Below are 16,493 nucleotides of genomic sequence, written 5' to 3'. Positions count from 1 at the left end.
TTGAGTATTGTTCGCATTTGTATGAGTAGTCGATGAATCGATAAAGCAACAACATATGAGTTTTGATTCGCAATTGGATTGATGATTGAGGGATGATTCGTGAAGAAAAACGCGAAGTCAAGAACTGTGAAATTGTTGTTTGCAAGAATTTAAAAACTCGATTGTGGAGTTGTTGATGCTCATTTTGCGAAAGTAAAACAATCGAGTGTTTGCATCTGTGAAACAATTTGAAGTCAATTGGGTTAATATTCGCATATGGGTTCAACATATGAATTTTTGATTTCGCAAGTTTAGAGTTCAAGAACTAAACTGTGTTTGCATCTGGAATGAAAATTTTTTGGTTTGCGTTTGATTAATTAGGTTAAAATGCGAAGGTGATTAATGCGAAGGGATGCGAAGGGTGTAAGAATGAAGATGCGAAGTATTTCACAGTAGAATGCGAATTGGGGAAGAAAACAGAAATTTTCAAATATTGTCCCTGGAGTTTCGCATTTTTGGAAATAAATACTCAACTTCGCAAATGGGGGTCATAAAATGATGAATGCAATCAATAACACTTGTGTGCTTTGAATGCGAAGTTGGATTTAGCTTTGCTATAAGTTTCAATCGATTTTGAAATTGAGTATTGTTCGCATTTGTATGAGTAGTCGATGAATCGATAAAGCAACAACATATGAGTTTTGATTCGCAATTGGATTGATGATTGAGGGATGATTCGTGAAGAAAAACGCGAAGTCAAGAACTGTGAAATTGTTGTTTGCAAGAATTTAAAAACTCGATTGTGGAGTTGTTGATGCTCATTTTGCGAAAGTAAAACAATCGAGTGTTTGCATCTGTGAATCAATTTGAAGTCAATTGGGTTAATATTCGCATATGGGTTCAACATATGAATTTTTGATTTCGCAAGTTTAGAGTTCAAGAACTAAACTGTGTTCGCATCTGGAATGAAAATTTTTTGGTTTGCATTTGATTAATTAGGTTAAAATGCGAAGGTGATTAATGCGAAGGGATGCGAAGGGTGTAAGAATGAAGATGCGAAGTATTTCACAGTAGAATGCGAATTGGGGAAGAAAACAGAAATTTTCAAATATTGTCCCTGGAGTTTCGCATTTTTGGAAATAAATACTCAACTTCGCAAATGGGGGTCATAAAATGATGAATGCAATCAATAACACTTGTGTGCTTTGAATGCGAAGTTGGATTTAGCTTTGCTATAAGTTTCAATCGATTTTGAAATTGAGTATTGTTCGCATTTGTATGAGTAGTCGATGAATCGATAAAGCAACAACATATGAGTTTTGATTCGCAATTGGATTGATGATTGAGGGATGATTCGTGAAGAAAAACGCGAAGTCAAGAACTGTGAAATTGTTGTGTGCAAGAATTTAAAAACTCGATTGTGGAGTTGTTGATGCTCATTTTGCGAAAGTAAAACAATCGAGTGTTTGCATCTGTGAATCAATTTGAAGTCAATTGGGTTAATATTCGCATATGGGTTCAACATATGAATTTTTGATTTCGCAAGTTTAGAGTTCAAGAACTAAACTGTGTTCGCATCTGGAATGAAAATTTTGTGGTTTGCATTTGATTAATTAGGTTAAAATGCGAAGGTGATTAATGCGAAGGGATGCGAAGGGTGAAAGAATGAAGATGCGAAGTATTTCACAGTAGAATGCGAATTGGGGAAGAAAACAGAAATTTTCAAATATTGTCCCTGGAGTTTCGCATTTTTGGAAATAAATACTCAACTTCGCAAATGGGGGTCATAAAATGATGAAATTGCAGAATTTTTAAAGAGATACACACAGACAACCACACATATATTTAGAAAATTAAACTAAAAGATGATAAATTACAGATTATAGCATTGTCCTTGATTGAGTCAATTTCCTTTATACGAGTAATATGTTCCATTGTACCTTGCAAGTTAAAAAAAAAAAAAAAAATTTACATTAAATTAGACAATTATAATCAGCACACAGAAAAAAATAATCAAACAGTCGAGAAGAAAGTACATTGGTAGGCTGTTACGATTAAATTAGACAATTATAATATGCGTTTTTCCAGGTGAGTATTCATATAAAATATTTATTTCCTTAATTAAAACAACAAAAGATATATTTTTATTTATTTTTCCAATTTGCATAACTTTTTTTATTGATTTAATAAAGTTGCATACCAAATTGTTAGGCTGTTACGATTTCACCACCTAAAATATGTATATTTGTATTATAATATATTATCTTGTTAGTATTTCATGAATGCAATCAATAACACTTGTGTGCTTTGAATGCGAAGTTGGATTTAGCTTTGCTATAAGTTTCAATCGATTTTGAAATTGAGTATTGTTCGCATTTGTATGAGTGTAGTCGATGAATCGATAAAGCAAGAACATATGAGTTTTGATTCGCAATTGGATTGATGATTGAGGGATGATTCGTGAAGAAAAACGCGAAGTCAAGGACTGTGAAATTGTTGTTTGCAAGAATTTAAAAACTCGATTGTGGAGTTGTTGATGCTCATTTTGCGAAAGTAAAACAATCGAGTGTTTGCATCTGTGAATCAATTTGAAGTCAATTGGGTTAATATTCGCATATGGGTTCAACATATGAATTTTTGATTTCGCAAGTTTAGAGTTCAAGAACTAAACTGTGTTCACATCTGGAATGAAAATTTTGTGGTTTGCATTTGATTAATTAGGTTAAAATGCGAAGGTGATTAATGCGAAGGGATGCGAAGGGTGTAAGAATGAAGATGCGAAGTATTTCACAGTAGAATGCGAATTGGGGAAGAAAACAGAAATTTTCAAATATTGTCCCTGGAGTTTCGCATTTTTGGAAATAAATACTCAACTTCGCAAATGGGGGTCATAAAATGATGAAATTGCAGAATTTTTAAAGAGATACACACAGACAACCACACATATATTTAGAAAATTAAACTAAAAGATGATAAATTACAGATTATAGCATTGTCCTTGATTGAGTCAATTTCCTTTATACGAGTAATATGTTCCATTGTACCTTGCAAGTTAAAAAAAAAAAAAATTTACATTAAATTAGACAATTATAATCAGCACACAGAAAAAAACAATCAAACAGTCGAGAAGAAAGTACATTGGTAGGCTGTTACGATTAAATTAGACAATTATAATATGCGTTTTTCCAGGTGAGTATTCATATAAAATATTTATTTCCTTAATTAAAACAACAAAAGATATATTTTTATTTATTTTTCCAATTTGCATAACTTTTTTTATTGATTTAATAAAGTTGCATACCAAATTGTTAGGCTGTTACGATTTCACCACCTAAAATATGTATATTTGTATTATAATATATTATCTTGTTAGTATTTCATGAATGCAATCAATAACACTTGTGTGCTTTGAATGCGAAGTTGGATTTAGCTTTGCTATAAGTTTCAATCGATTTTGAAATTGAGTATTGTTCGCATTTGTATGAGTGTAGTCGATGAATCGATAAAGCAACAACATATGAGTTTTGATTCGCAATTGGATTGATGATTGAGGGATGATTCGTGAAGAAAAACGCGAAGTCAAGGACTGTGAAATTGTTGTTTGCAAGAATTTAAAAACTCGATTGTGGAGTTGTTGATGCTCATTTTGCGAAAGTAAAACAATCGAGTGTTTGCATCTGTGAATCAATTTGAAGTCAATTGGGTTAATATTCGCATATGGGTTCAACATATGAATTTTTGATTTCGCAAGTTTAGAGTTCAAGAACTAAACTGTGTTCGCATCTGGAATGAAAATTTTGTGGTTTGCATTTGATTAATTAGGTTAAAATGCGAAGGTGATTAATGCGAAGGGATGCGAAGGGTGTAAGAATGAAGATGCGAAGTATTTCACAGTAGAATGCGAATTGGGGAAGAAAACAGAAATTTTCAAATATTGTCCCTGGAGTTTCGCATTTTTGGAAATAAATACTCAACTTCGCAAATGGGGGTCATAAAATGATGAAATTGCAGAATTTTTAAAGAGATACACACAGACAACCACACATATATTTAGAAAATTAAACTAAAAGATGATAAATTACAGATTATAGCATTGTCCTTGATTGAGTCAATTTCCTTTATACGAGTAATATGTTCCATTGTACCTTGCAAGTTAAAAAAAAAAAAAAAATTTACATTAAATTAGACAATTATAATCAGCACACAGAAAAAAACAATCAAACAGTCGAGAAGAAAGTACATTGGTAGGCTGTTACGATTAAATTAGACAATTATAATATGCGTTTTTCCAGGTGAGTATTCATATAAAATATTTATTTCCTTAATTAAAACAACAAAAGATATATTTTTATTTATTTTTCCAATTTGCATAACTTTTTTTATTGATTTAATAAAGTTGCATACCAAATTGTTAGGCTGTTACGATTTCACCACCTAAAATATGTATATTTGTATTATAATATATTATCTTGTTAGTATTTCATGAATGCAATCAATAACACTTGTGTGCTTTGAATGCGAAGTTGGATTTAGCTTTGCTATAAGTTTCAATCGATTTTGAAATTGAGTATTGTTCGCATTTGTATGAGTGTAGTCGATGAATCGATAAAGCAACAACATATGAGTTTTGATTCGCAATTGGATTGATGATTGAGGGATGATTCGTGAAGAAAAACGCGAAGTCAAGGACTGTGAAATTGTTGTTTGCAAGAATTTAAAAACTCGATTGTGGAGTTGTTGATGCTCATTTTGCGAAAGTAAAACAATCGAGTGTTTGCATCTGTGAATCAATTTGAAGTCAATTGGGTTAATATTCGCATATGGGTTCAACATATGAATTTTTGATTTCGCAAGTTTAGAGTTCAAGAACTAAACTGTGTTCGCATCTGGAATGAAAATTTTGTGGTTTGCATTTGATTAATTAGGTTAAAATGCGAAGGTGATTAATGCGAAGGGATGCGAAGGGTGTAAGAATGAAGATGCGAAGTATTTCACAGTAGAATGCGAATTGGGGAAGAAAACAGAAATTTTCAAATATTGTCCCTGGAGTTTCGCATTTTTGGAAATAAATACTCAACTTCGCAAATGGGGGTCATAAAATGATGAATGCAATCAATAACACTTGTGTGCTTTGAATGCGAAGTTGGATTTAGCTTTGCTATAAGTTTCAATCGATTTTGAAATTGAGTATTGTTCGCATTTGTATGAGTAGTCGATGAATCGATAAAGCAACAACATATGAGTTTTGATTCGCAATTGGATTGATGATTGAGGGATGATTCGTGAAGAAAAACGCGAAGTCAAGAACTGTGAAATTGTTGTTTGCAAGAATTTAAAATTCGATTGTGGAGTTGTTGATGCTCATTTTGCGAAAGTAAAACAATCGAGTGTTCGCATCTGTGAATCAATTTGAAGTCAATTGGGTTAATATTCGCATATGGGTTCAACATATGAATTTTTGATTTCGCAAGTTTAGAGTTCAAGAACTAAACTGTGTTCGCATCTGGAATGAAAATTTTTTGGTTTGCATTTGATTAATTAGGTTAAAATGCGAAGGTGATTAATGCGAAGGGATGCGAAGGGTGTAAGAATGAAGATGCGAAGTATTTCACAGTAGAATGCGAATTGGGGAAGAAAACAGAAATTTTCAAATATTGTCCCTGGAGTTTCGCATTTTTGGAAATAAATACTCAACTTCGCAAATGGGGGTCATAAAATGATGAATGCAATCAATAACACTTGTGTGCTTTGAATGCGAAGTTGGATTTAGCTTTGCTATAAGTTTCAATCGATTTTGAAATTGAGTATTGTTCGCATTTGTATGAGTAGTCGATGAATCGATAAAGCAACAACATATGAGTTTTGATTCGCAATTGGATTGATGATTGAGGGATGATTCGTGAAGAAAAACGCGAAGTCAAGAACTGTGAAATTGTTGTTTGCAAGAATTTAAAAACTCGATTGTGGAGTTGTTGATGCTCATTTTGCGAAAGTAAAACAATCGAGTGTTTGCATCTGTGAATCAATTTGAAGTCAATTGGGTTAATATTCGCATATGGGTTCAACATATGAATTTTTGATTTCGCAAGTTTAGAGTTCAAGAACTAAACTGTTTTCGCATCTGGAATGAAAATTTTGTGGTTTGCATTTGATTAATTAGGTTAAAATGCGAAGGTGATTAATGCGAAGGGATGCGAAGGGTGTAAGAATGAAGATGCGAAGTATTTCACAGTAGAATGCGAATTGGGGAAGAAAACAAATTTTCAAATATTGTCCCTGGAGTTTCGCATTTTTGGAAATAAATACTCAACTTCGCAAATGGGGGTCATAAAATGATGAAATTGCAAAATTTTTAAAGAGATACACACATAGACAACCACACATATATTTAGAAAATTAAACTAAAAGATGATAAATTACAGATTATAGCATTGTCCTTGATTGAGTCAATTTCCTTTATAGGAGTAATATGTTCCATTGTACCTTGCAAGTTAAAAAAAAAAAAAAAAAATTACATTAAATTAGACAATTATAATCAGCACACAGAAAAAAACAATCAAACAGTCGAGAAGAAAGTACATTGGTAGGCTGTTACGATTAAATTAGACAATTATAATATGCGTTTTTCCAGGTGAGTATTCATATAAAATATTTATTTCCTTAATTAAAACAACAAAAGATATATTTTTATTTATTTTTCCAATTTGCATAACTTTTTTTATTGATTTAATAAAGTTGCATACCAAATTGTTAGGCTGTTACGATTTCACCACCTAAAATATGTATATTTGTATTATAATATATTATCTTGTTAGTATTTCATGAATGCAATCAATAACACTTGTGTGCTTTGAATGCGAAGTTGGATTTAGCTTTGCTATAAGTTTCAATCGATTTTGAAATTGAGTATTGTTCGCATTTGTATGAGTGTAGTCGATGAATCGATAAAGCAAGAACATATGAGTTTTGATTCGCAATTGGATTGATGATTGAGGGATGATTCGTGAAGAAAAACGCGAAGTCAAGGACTGTGAAATTGTTGTTTGCAAGAATTTAAAAACTCGATTGTGGAGTTGTTGATGCTCATTTTGCGAAAGTAAAACAATCGAGTGTTTGCATCTGTGAATCAATTTGAAGTCAATTGGGTTAATATTCGCATATGGGTTCAACATATGAATTTTTGATTTCGCAAGTTTAGAGTTCAAGAACTAAACTGTGTTCGCATCTGGAATGAAAATTTTGTGGTTTGCATTTGATTAATTAGGTTAAAATGCGAAGGTGATTAATGCGAAGGGATGCGAAGGGTGTAAGAATGAAGATGCGAAGTATTTCACAGTAGAATGCGAATTGGGGAAGAAAACAGAAATTTTCAAATATTGTCCCTGGAGTTTCGCATTTTTGGAAATAAATACTCAACTTCGCAAATGGGGGTCATAAAATGATGAAATTGCAAAATTTTTAAAGAGATACACACATAGACAACCACACATATATTTAGAAAATTAAACTAAAAGATGATAAATTACAGATTATAGCATTGTCCTTGATTGAGTCAATTTCCTTTATACGAGTAATATGTTCCATTGTACCTTGCAAGTTAAAAAAAAAAAAAAAAAATTACATTAAATTAGACAATTATAATCAGCACACAGAAAAAAACAATCAAACAGTCGAGAAGAAAGTACATTGGTAGGCTGTTACGATTAAATTAGACAATTATAATATGCGTTTTTCTAGGTGAGTATTCATATAAAATATTTATTTCCTTAAATAAAACAACAAAAGATATATTTTTATTTATTTTTCCAATTTGCATAACTTTTTTTATTGATTTAATAAAGTTGCATACCAAATTGTTAGGCTGTTACGATTTCACCACCTAAAATATGTATATTTGTATTATAATATATTATCTTGTTAGTATTTCATGAATGCAATCAATAACACTTGTGTGCTTTGAATGCGAAGTTGGATTTAGCTTTGCTATAAGTTTCAATCGATTTTGAAATTGAGTATTGTTCGCATTTGTATGCGTGTAGTCGATGAATCGATAAAGCAAGAACATATGAGTTTTGATTCGCAATTGGATTGATGATTGAGGGATGATTCGTGAAGAAAAACGCGAAGTCAAGGACTGTGAAATTGTTGTTTGCAAGAATTTAAAAACTCGATTGTGGAGTTGTTGATGCTCATTTTGCGAAAGTAAAACAATCGAGTGTTTGCATCTGTGAATCAATTTGAAGTCAATTGGGTTAATATTCGCATATGGGTTCAACATATGAATTTTTGATTTCGCAAGTTTAGAGTTCAAGAACTAAACTGTGTTCGCATCTGGAATGAAAATTTTGTGGTTTGCATTTGATTAATTAGGTTAAAATGCGAAGGTGATTAATGCGAAGGGATGCGAAGGGTGTAAGAATGAAGATGCGAAGTATTTCACAGTAGAATGCGAATTGGGGAAGAAAACAGAAATTTTCAAATATTGTCCCTGGAGTTTCGCATTTTTGGAAATAAATACTCAACTTCGCAAATGGGGGTCATAAAATGATGAAATTGCAGAATTTTTAAAGAGATACACACAGACAACCACACATATATTTAGAAAATTAAACTAAAAGATGATAAATTATAGATTATAGCATTGTCCTTGATTGAGTCAATTTCCTTTATACGAGTAATATGTTCCATTGTACCTTGCAACTTAAAAAAAAAAAAAAATTTACATTAAATTAGACAATTATAATCAGCACACAGAAAAAAACAATCAAACAGTCGAGAAGAAAGTACATTGGTAGGCTGTTACGATTAAATTAGACAATTATAATATGCGTTTTTCCAGGTGAGTATTCATATAAAATATTTATTTCCTTAATTAAAACAACAAAAGATATATTTTTATTTATTTTTCCAATTTGCATAACTTTTTTTATTGATTTAATAAAGTTGCATACCAAATTGTTAGGCTGTTACGATTTCACCACCTAAAATATGTATATTTGTATTATAATATATTATCTTGTTAGTATTTCATGAATGCAATCAATAACACTTGTGTGCTTTGAATGCGAAGTTGGATTTAGCTTTGCTATAAGTTTCAATCGATTTTGAAATTGAGTATTGTTCGCATTTGTATGAGTAGTCGATGAATCGATAAAGCAACAACATATGAGTTTTGATTCGCAATTGGATTGATGATTGAGGGATGATTCGTGAAGAAAAACGCGAAGTCAAGAACTGTGAAATTGTTGTTTGCAAGAATTTAAAATTCGATTGTGGAGTTGTTGATGCTCATTTTGCGAAAGTAAAACAATCGAGTGTTTGCATCTGTGAATCAATTTGAAGTCAATTGGGTTAATATTCGCATATGGGTTCAACATATGAATTTTTGATTTCGCAAGTTTAGAGTTCAAGAACTAAACTGTGTTCGCATCTGGAATGAAAATTTTTTGGTTTGCATTTGATTAATTAGGTTAAAATGCGAAGGTGATTAATGTGAAGGGATGCGAAGGGTGTAAGAATGAAGATGCGAAGTATTTCACAGTAGAATGCGAATTGGGGAAGAAAACAGAAATTTTCAAATATTGTCCCTGGAGTTTCGCATTTTTGGAAATAAATACTCAACTTCGCAAATGGGGGTCATAAAATGATGAATGCAATCAATAACACTTGTGTGCTTTGAATGCGAAGTTGGATTTAGCTTTGCTATAAGTTTCAATCGATTTTGAAATTGAGTATTGTTCGCATTTGTATGAGTAGTCGATGAATCGATAAAGCAACAACATATGAGTTTTGATTCGTAATTGGATTGATGATTGAGGGATGATTCGTGAAGAAAAACGCGAAGTCAAGAACTGTGAAATTGTTGTTTGCAAGAATTTAAAAACTCGATTGTGGAGTTGTTGATGCTCATTTTGCGAAAGTAAAACAATCGAGTGTTTGCATCTGTGAATCAATTTGAAGTCAATTGGGTTAATATTCGCATATGGGTTCAACATATGAATTTTTGATTTCGCAAGTTTAGAGTTCAAGAACTAAACTGTGTTCGCATCTGGAATGAAAATTTTGTGGTTTGCATTTGATTAATTAGGTTAAAATGCGAAGGTGATTAATGCGAAGGGATGCGAAGGGTGTAAGAATGAAGATGCGAAGTATTTCACAGTAGAATGCGAATTGGGGAAGAAAACAAATTTTCAAATATTGTCCCTGGAGTTTCGCATTTTTGGAAATAAATACTCAACTTCGCAAATGGGGGTCATAAAATGATGAAATTGCAAAATTTTTAAAGAGATACACACGTAGACAACCACACATATATTTAGAAAATTAAACTAAAAGATGATAAATTACAGATTATAGCATTGTCCTTGATTGAGTCAATTTCCTTTATACGAGTAATATGTTCCATTGTACCTTGCAAGTTAAAAAAAAAAAAAAAATTTACATTAAATTAGACAATTATAATCAGCACACAGAAAAAAACAATCAAACAGTCGAGAAGAAAGTACATTGGTAGGCTGTTACGATTAAATTAGACAATTATAATATGCGTTTTTCCAGGTGAGTATTCATATAAAATATTTATTTCCTTAATTAAAACAACAAAAGATATATTTTTATTTATTTTTCCAATTTGCATAACTTTTTTTTATTGATTTAATAAAGTTGCATACCAAATTGTTAGGCTGTTACGATTTCACCACCTAAAATATGTATATTTGTATTATAATATATTATCTTGTTAGTATTTCATGAATGCAATCAATAACACTTGTGTGCTTTGAATGCGAAGTTGGATTTAGCTTTGCTATAAGTTTCAATCGGTTTTGAAATTGAGTATTGTTCGCATTTGTATGAGTGTAGTCGATGAATCGATAAAGCAACAACATATGAGTTTTGATTCGCAATTGGATTGATGATTGAGGGATGATTCGTGAAGAAAAACGCGAAGTCAAGGACTGTGAAATTGTTGTTTGCAAGAATTTAAAAACTCGATTGTGGAGTTGTTGATGCTCATTTTGCGAAAGTAAAACAATCGAGTGTTTGCATCTGTGAATCAATTTGAAGTCAATTGGGTTAATATTCGCATATGGGTTCAACATATGAATTTTTGATTTCGCAAGTTTAGAGTTCAAGAACTAAACTGTGTTCGCATCTGGAATGAAAATTTTGTGGTTTGCATTTGATTAATTAGGTTAAAATGCGAAGGTGATTAATGCGAAGGGATGCGAAGGGTGTGAGAATGAAGATGCAAAGTATTTCACAGTAGAATGCGAATTGGGGAAGAAAACAGAAATTTTCAAATATTGTCCCTGGAGTTTCGCATTTTTGGAAATAAATACTCAACTTCGCAAATGGGGGTCATAGAATGATGAAATTGCAGAATTTTTAAAGAGATACACACAGACAACCACACATATATTTAGAAAATTAAACTAAAAGATGATAAATTACAGATTATAGCATTGTCCTTGATTGAGTCAATTTCCTTTATACGAGTAATATGTTCCATTGTACCTTGCAAGTTAAAAAAAAAAAAAAAATTTACATTAAATTAGACAATTATAATCAGCACACAGAAAAAAACAATCAAACAGTCGAGAAGAAAGTACATTGGTAGGCTGTTACGATTAAATTAGACAATTATAATATGCGTTTTTCCAGGTGAGTATTCATATAAAATATTTATTTCCTTAATTAAAACAACAAAAGATATATTTTTATTTATTTTTCCAATTTGCATAACTTTTTTTATTGATTTAATAAAGTTGCATACCAAATTGTTAGGCTGTTACGATTTCACCACCTAAAATATGTATATTTGTATTATAATATATTATCTTGTTAGTATTTCATGAATGCAATCAATAACACTTGTGTGCTTTGAATGCGAAGTTGGATTTAGCTTTGCTATAAGTTTCAATCGATTTTGAAATTGAGTATTGTTCGCATTTGTATGAGTAGTCGATGAATCGATAAAGCAACAACATATGAGTTTTGATTCGCAATTGGATTGATGATTGAGGGATGATTCGTGAAGAAAAACGTGAAGTCAAGAACTGTGAAATTGTTGTTTGCAAGAATTTAAAAACTCGATTGTGGAGTTGTTGATGCTCATTTTGCGAAATAAAACAATCGAGTGTTTGCATCTGTGAATCAATTTGAAGTCAATTGGGTTAATATTCGCATATGGGTTCAACATATGAATTTTTGATTTCGCAAGTTTAGAGTTCAAGAACTAAACTGTGTTCGCATCTGGAATGAAAATTTTGTGGTTTGCATTTGATTAATTAGGTTAAAATGCGAAGGTGATTAATGCGAAGGGATGCGAAGGGTGTAAGAATGAAGATGCGAAGTATTTCACAGTAGAATGCGAATTGGGGAAGAAAACAGAAATTTTCAAATATTGTCCCTGGAGTTTCGCATTTTTGGAAATAAATACTCAACTTCGCAAATGGGGGTCATAAAATGATGAATGCAATCAATAACACTTGTGTGCTTTGAATGCGAAGTTGGATTTAGCTTTGCTATAAGTTTCAATCGATTTTGAAATTGAGTATTGTTCGCATTTGTATGAGTAGTCGATGAATCGATAAAGCAACAACATATGAGTTTTGATTCGCAAGTGGATTGATGATTGAGGGATGATTCGTGAAGAAAAACGCGAAGTCAAGAACTGTGAAATTGTTGTTTGCAAGAATTTAAAAACTCGATTGTGGAGTTGTTGATGCTCATTTTGCGAAATAAAACAATCGAGTGTTTGCATCTGTGAATCAATTTGAAGTCAATTGGGTTAATATTCGCATATGGGTTCAACATATGAATTTTTGATTTCGCAAGTTTAGAGTTCAAGAACTAAACTGTGTTCGCATCTGGAATGAAAATTTTGTGGTTTGCATTTGATTAATTAGGTTAAAATGCGAAGGTGATTAATGCGAAGGGATGCGAAGGGTGTAAGAATGAAGATGCGAAGTATTTCACAGTAGAATGCGAATTGGGGAAGAAAACAGAAATTTTCAAATATTGTCCCTGGAGTTTCGCATTTTTGGAAATAAATACTCAACTTCGCAAATGGGGGTCATAAAATGATGAATGCAATCAATAACACTTGTGTGCTTTGAATGCGAAGTTGGATTTAGCTTTGCTATAAGTTTCAATCGATTTTGAAATTGAGTATTGTTCGCATTTGTATGAGTAGTCGATGAATCGATAAAGCAACAACATATGAGTTTTGATTCGCAAGTGGATTGATGATTGAGGGATGATTCGTGAAGAAAAACGCGAAGTCAAGAACTGTGAAATTGTTGTTTGCAAGAATTTAAAAACTCGATTGTGGAGTTGTTGATGCTCATTTTGCGAAAGTAAAACAATCGAGTGTTTGAATCTGTGAATCAATTTGAAGTCAATTGGGTTAATATTCGCATATGGGTTCAACATATGAATTTTTGATTTCGCAAGTTTAGAGTTCAAGAACTAAACTGTGTTCGCATCTGGAATGAAAATTTTGTGGTTTGCATTTGATTAATTAGGTTAAAATGCGAAGGTGATTAATGCGAAGGGATGCGAAGGGTGTAAGAATGAAGATGCGAAGTATTTCACAGTAGAATGCGAATTGGGGAAGAAAACAGAAATTTTCAAATATTGTCCCTGGAGTTTCGCATTTTTGGAAATAAATACTCAACTTCGCAAATGGGGGTCATAAAATGATGAAATTGCAGAATTTTTAAAGAGATACACACAGACAACCACACATATATTTAGAAAATTAAACTAAAAGATGATAAATTACAGATTATAGCATTGTCCTTGATTGAGTCAATTTCCTTTATACGAGTAATATGTTCCATTGTACCTTGCAAGTTAAAAAAAAAAAAAAAAAAATTTACATTAAATTAGACAATTATAATCAGCACACAGAAAAAAACAATCAAACAGTCGAGAAGAAAGTACATTGGTAGGCTGTTACGATTAAATTAGACAATTATAATATGCGTTTTTCCAGGTGAGTATTCATATAAAATATTTATTTCCTTAATTAAAACAACAAAAGATATATTTTTATTTATTTTTCCAATTTGCATAACTTTTTTTATTGATTTAATAAAGTTGCATACCAAATTGTTAGGCTGTTACGATTTCACCACCTAAAATATGTATATTTGTATTATAATATATTATCTTGTTAGTATTTCATGAATGCAATCAATAACACTTGTGTGCTTTGAATGCGAAGTTGGATTTAGCTTTGCTATAAGTTTCAATCGATTTTGAAATTGAGTATTGTTCGCATTTGTATGAGTAGTCGATGAATCGATAAAGCAACAACATATGAGTTTTGATTCGCAATTGGATTGATGATTGAGGGATGATTCGTGAAGAAAAACGCGAAGTCAAGAACTGTGAAATTGTTGTTTGCAAGAATTTAAAAACTCGATTGTGGAGTTGTTGATGCTCATTTTGCGAAAGTAAAACAATCGAGTGTTTGCATCTGTGAATCAATTTGAAGTCAATTGGGTTAATATTCGCATATGGGTTCAACATATGAATTTTTGATTTCGCAGGTTTAGAGTTCAAGAACTAAACTGTGTTCGCATCTGGAATGAAAATTTTGTGGTTTGCATTTGATTAATTAGGTTAAAATGCGAAGGTGATTAATGCGAAGGGATGCGAAGGGTGTAAGAATGAAGATGCGAAGTATTTCACAGTAGAATGCGAATTGGGGAAGAAAACAGAAATTTTCAAATATTGTCCCTGGAGTTTCGCATTTTTGGAAATAAATACTCAACTTCGCAAATGGGGGTCATAAAATGATGAAATTGCAGAATTTTTAAAGAGATACACACAGACAACCACACATATATTTAGAAAATTAAACTAAAAGATGATAAATTACAGATTATAGCATTGTCCTTGATTGAGTCAATTTCCTTTATACGAGTAATATGTTCCATTGTACCTTGCAAGTTAAAAAAAAAAATTTACATTAAATTAGACAATTATAATCAGCACACAGAAAAAAACAATCAAACAGTCGAGAAGAAAGTACATTGGTAGGCTGTTACGATTAAATTAGACAATTATAATATGCGTTTTTCCAGGTGAGTATTCATATAAAATATTTATTTCCTTAATTAAAACAACAAAAGATATATTTTTATTTATTTTTCCAATTTGCATAACTTTTTTTATTGATTTAATAAAGTTGCATACCAAATTGTTAGGCTGTTACGATTTCACCACCTAAAATATGTATATTTGTATTATAATATATTATCTTGTTAGTATTTCATGAATGCAATCAATAACACTTGTGTGCTTTGAATGCGAAGTTGGATTTAGCTTTGCTATAAGTTTCAATCGATTTTGAAATTGAGTATTGTTCGCATTTGTATGAGTGTAGTCGATGAATCGATAAAGCAAGAACATATGAGTTTTGATTCGCAATTGGATTGATGATTGAGGGATGATTCGTGAAGAAAAACGCGAAGTCAAGGACTGTGAAATTGTTGTTTGCAAGAATTTATAAACTCGATTGTGGAGTTGTTGATGCTCATTTTGCGAAAGTAAAACAATCGAGTGTTTGCATCTGTGAATCAATTTGAAGTCAATTGGGTTAATATTCGCATATGGGTTCAACATATGAATTTTTGATTTCGCAAGTTTAGAGTTCAAGAACTAAACTGTGTTCGTATCTGGAATGAAAATTTTGTGGTTTGCATTTGATTAATTAGGTTAAAATGCGAAGGTGATTAATGCGAAGGGATGCGAAGGGTGTAAGAATGAAGATGCGAAGTATTTCATAGTAGAATGCGAATTGGGGAAGAAAACAGAAATTTTCAAATATTGTCCCTGGAGTTTCGCATTTTTGGAAATAAATACTCAACTTCGCAAATGGGGGTCATAAAATGATGAAATTGCAGAATTTTTAAAGACATACACACAGACAACCACACATATATTTAGAAAATTAAACTAAAAGATGATAAATTACAGATTATAGCATTGTCCTTGATTGAGTCAATTTCCTTTATACGAGTAATATGTTCCATTGTACCTTGCAAGTTAAAAAAAAAAAATTTACATTAAATTAGACAATTATAATCAGCACACAGAAAAAAACAATCAAACAGTCGAGAAGAAAGTACATTGGTAGGCTGTTACGATTAAATTAGACAATTATAATATGCGTTTTTCCAGGTGAGTATTCATATAAAATATTTATTTCCTTAATTAAAACAACAAAAGATATATTTTTATTTATTTTTCCAATTTGCATAACTTTTTTTATTGATTTAATAAAGTTGCATACCAAATTGTTAGGCTGTTACGATTTCACCACCTAAAATATGTATATTTGTATTATAATATATTATCTTGTTAGTATTTCATGAATGCAATCAATAACACTTGTGTGCTTTGAATGCGAAGTTGGATTTAGCTTTGCTATAAGTTTCAATCGATTTTGAAATTGAGTATTGTTCGCATTTGTATGAGTGTAGTCGATGAATCGATAAAGC

The sequence above is a fragment of the Lactuca saligna genome, chromosome 2 (assembly GCF_052625555.1).
Source record: "Lactuca saligna cultivar CGN05327 chromosome 2, ASM5262555v1, whole genome shotgun sequence".
Taxonomy (NCBI): Eukaryota; Viridiplantae; Streptophyta; class Magnoliopsida; order Asterales; family Asteraceae; genus Lactuca; species Lactuca saligna.
This window is presented reverse-complemented; position numbering follows the sequence as displayed.